The sequence below is a fragment of the Mastomys coucha genome, unplaced genomic scaffold, assembly GCF_008632895.1.
Source record: "Mastomys coucha isolate ucsf_1 unplaced genomic scaffold, UCSF_Mcou_1 pScaffold21, whole genome shotgun sequence".
Classification (NCBI taxonomy): Eukaryota; Metazoa; Chordata; class Mammalia; order Rodentia; family Muridae; genus Mastomys; species Mastomys coucha.
Genome location: NW_022196904.1, coordinates 3,708,518 through 3,712,611, shown reverse-complemented (window position 1 = coordinate 3,712,611; position 4,094 = coordinate 3,708,518). Strand labels below are relative to the sequence as shown.

Sequence of the window (4,094 nt, the reverse complement as noted above, 5' to 3'; positions counted from 1 at the left end):
AGGAGGAGAAGGAGGAGGAGGAGGAGGAGGAAGAGGAGAAGAAGGAGAAGGAGAAGGAGATGGAGACGGAGAAGGAGAAGGAGAAGAAGAATAGGGAAAAAAGAAAAGACCCCCAGAAAAATATGGGGAACTACAAAAGAGCCTGATGTCTTTTGAAACAGGAATAAATAGAACTCGCATGCTTTTGATTCTCTGGGAGAGCTATTGGACTCCTTTTGCAGAGCGGTGTTTCATTTCTTATAGCAAAGAGGTTTTGAAATTGCATTCAAGTGCCTAATAACCTCCTTGGTGCATAAAGGAGGTCCTCCATTAGCCACACAAAAGGAGGAAGGACAAAATGTACTGAATGGTGAATAAGGAGACAGAATAATGAGGCTTTCTCCCGCACCTGCAGCAGCTGCCCACCAAGAACCCATCACTCTCCTTTGAGTCAGCGGCTTGCTCTGCTAGATTTTTGCCCCCCTCTAATTCAAAAATGACCTGAAGGTCTTTAGTAAGCCCCAAGGGCTTGAGTGGACCAATAAGGGGGTAGCAGAGGAAGACTGAAGGACTTATTGTTGCAGCTATTATTTTTTTAATAGAATATCTTTTATCTATTCTTTAACAATTTCATACAAGCAAACAATGCACCTTGGACATATGCACCCCATCTCTCCCTTCCCACCCCAACACATCATCCCTCTCCACCCCTTTGTGTCCTCCTGCAGAATGTAACCCCTTTTGAACCTCGCCACCCACACTCAATCCGCTCTGCCTTCACAAGAAGCCTTCCTCTTTCCCCTGCTAGGTACTCAACCCTGTTAGCAACCAGAGAAGGTCACCATGGAAACCACTTGTAGAGCGGAAGGAGTGGGTGGTCAAGAAGGGTGAGGAGAGGGCAGGAAGAGATTCAGAGATTGAAATATTTCAGGCAATATGATGTGGTTGAAAACACTGGGTCTGGAAGAAGATCAGGTGATGGGTCTAGGATGTGGGTGTGGCACAGAGTATAGACATAGAAGTTCATGACTAATGCCAAATAATAAATTATACATATGTGTACGTGTGTGAGTGTAGGCCACAAGACAAGTAAAAATCATAAATCCAGGCATTTACCAAATTTTTCAATGGGAACGCCAGGCAGGTTGCTTATGACAAGCCAGGGAAAACTCTGCTGTAGATTTCAAATAGCACTCATAGCCTTGGGTCTGATAGAAGCTCTGCTAGTTAACACATTCCCAAGGCCTTACCCAACAGTTGAAAGGAATACAGGACAGACACAGAGGTGGGCAATGAGCGGCTATTACAATAACTAAGATGATCCAAAATAATTCTGGCTGTGTGTCTGCAGCATCCAACTCTCCTATGGTGAGGCTGTAACCAGTCCATCAGCTTTTTCCCTAGGGGCTTCAGCTTTACAGTTTCCCCTGTGCTAGGGATTGAATCCAAGGTCCAAGCAGGGTAAGAGTATAATGTCTTGGCACTCTGTAGACCAGGCTAGTCACAATCTCAATGACACTCACCTGCAGCTGCCCCACTCCCCTACCCCGAACACTGGGAGTAGAGGTGTGGGCCACCACCACCTGGCTCAGGTGTGTGATTTTAAAAAAGTTTTAGTGGTATGTCTAAACAGTTATGTTCTGCATCAATTCAGTTAAGTATAACTCATTACAGCTTAGGAATCCATTTCTTTCTACTCTTTCTCCCCCTTTCTTTTTTTCTCTCTTTCATCTTCCTTTCTTCCCTCCCTCTTTCTTTCTTTCTCTCTGGCTGTCCTAGAACTTGCCCTGTAGACCAGGCTGGCCTCAAACTCTGTGTGTATGTGTGTGTGGTGTGTGTATGTGTGGTGTGCATGTATGTGGTATGTGGATGTGGTGTGTATATATGGTGTGTATGTGTGTGTGTGGTGTGTGTATATATGTATGTGGTGTGTGTGTATGGTTTGTAGTGTGTATGTGTGTGGTGTGTATGGTGTATGTGGTGTGTATATGTTCAGTGTGTGTATATTATATGTAGTGTGTATGTGTGTGGTGTGTATGGTATATGTGGTGTGTATATGTTCAGTGTGTGTATATTGTATGTAGTGTGTATGTGTGTGGTGTGTATGGTATATGTGGTGTGTATATGTTCAGTGTGTGTATATTGTATGGTGTGTATGTGTGTGTGTGTGTGTGGTGTGCATATGTGTAGTATGTGTGTATGGTATGTGGTGTGTATGTGTGTGGTGTGCATGTGATATGCGTATGGTGTGTGTATGGTGTGTGATGTGTGTGTGTGTGTATGGTATGGTATGTGTGTGAGTGTGGGTGTATATATGTGTGGTATGTGTGTCTGTGTGGTGTGCATGTGGTGTGTATGTGTGTGGTGTGTGTATGTGTGTGGTATGTGTGTGTGTGTATGTAAGGAAGTGTGGTGTGTGTGTGTGTGTGTGTGTGTGTGGTGTGTATGTGTGTGGTATGTGTGTGTGTGTATGTAAGGGAGTGTGATGTGTATGTGTGTGTGTGTGTGGTGTGCATGTGGTGTGTATGTGTGTGGTGTGTATGTGTGTGGTATGTGTGTGTGTGTGTATGTAAGGGAGTGTGGTGTGTGTGTGTGTATGTGTGTGTGTGTGTATGTAAGGGAGTGTGGTGTGTGTGTGTGTATGTGTGTGTGTGTGTGTGTGTGTGTGTGTGTGTCTGTGTAGGCCTGATGTTAATGCTGGGTTTTAACCTCCATTACTTTGCCACTTTGCTCAGTGAGGCAGGGTGTGCAGATGTGACTCCCCCTGCGAGCTCCTTGCTCTAGACATCTGGACTTACAAGTGAGCTGCCATATCTACCCAGCATTTACATGTGTTCTGAGAATCCAAATTCTGACTCTCATGCTTTCATGGCAACTGACTTTAATGGCTGAGCTACATTCCTGGCCCCCTTTCTACCATAAAAAGATAGTGTGGCTACTGAATATTCAAAACCACACTCACAGTGTCCATTTGTGTCCCCATGTTTTTAGAGTGGTTTTCTTATCTCTTATTCACTTGCCTTCTGCATCCCTAGGTTGTAGTGAAGATTCTGTGAACAGTAGTGAAGGCTTATTGGTAGTTAAAAAAAAAATTATGTATTATTCCTGTGTGTGCAGCCACATGGCATATGTAACCACAGTGCATGTGTGGAAGTCAGGAGACATCTCTCAGAAATCTCTCACTGCTCACCTTCACCATGGGGCCCAGGGATCAAACTCAGATTGTCAGGTGCCCAAAGTAAACGCCATGTCTCCAGACCTTGTCTGTGTCTGGTCCCCACATAATTGGCTCTTGATATAAGCTTGCTTTCCAGTCTGTGATAGAGCGACATCCTTATAAACCCCATCATGCACTGCAAAAGTTTTACATTAAAAATGTGCCTTTAAGAGTCTGGAGAGAGCCAGGTGGTGGTAGTGGTGCACACATTTGATCCCAGCACTGAGAGGCAGAGGCAGGCAGATCTCTGAGTTCAAGGCCAGTCTGGTCTACAGAGGGAGTTCCAGAACAGCCAGGGCTACACAGAGAAACCCTGTCTCAAAAAACAAAATAGAGAGAGAAAGAGAGAGAAGAGAGAGAGGGGGTGGTTAGGAAGCTGCCTTAGTGGGTAAGAATACTTGCTGTGTAAGGACTGTGACTTGAGTTTAGTCCCTAGGACCCATGTAAAAAGCTGAAGGTAGCCCCACTTGTCTGTAACCTCAGCAACTATGGGGCAGAGAGAGACAAGAGGAGAGTACAATACTCCACCTCTGGCCTCTGCCCCTGCATAGACACATGCATTCCCCATACCTCCACCACAGGAAACTGGATTCAATACACCTAACCTACTGAATCTATCTCAGCCTATTCCACAGGCTCAGAGCTCTGTACAACCCCTCCTTCATAAAGGCTCTTTTAAAATAAGGTGTTGAATGCCTCGTACATGTGTGTTAATAGGCAGGCTAGCTTGTGAAGATACAAACTACAATATATATATATATATAAGTGTTGGTGGTCTGGGGATGGATAGCTCAGTGGTAGAATATCTTCCCAGCATGCACAAAACCCTAGGCTCCTTTCTCAACTCACACTGGTGCCTCTCCTCCTCCCCTGCCCTGTGTGTCTCTCCCTCTCCCTC

At 45.1% G+C, this 4,094-nt stretch overlaps 1 protein-coding gene across 5 annotated transcripts in view; it reads right to left on the bottom strand.

The window, feature by feature from the left end:
* Positions 1–4,094, bottom strand: part of LOC116101621 (ubiquitin carboxyl-terminal hydrolase 29) — a 226,773-nt gene that overhangs the window by 27,542 nt on the left and 195,137 nt on the right. The gene's annotated exons all lie outside the window — the stretch shown is intronic.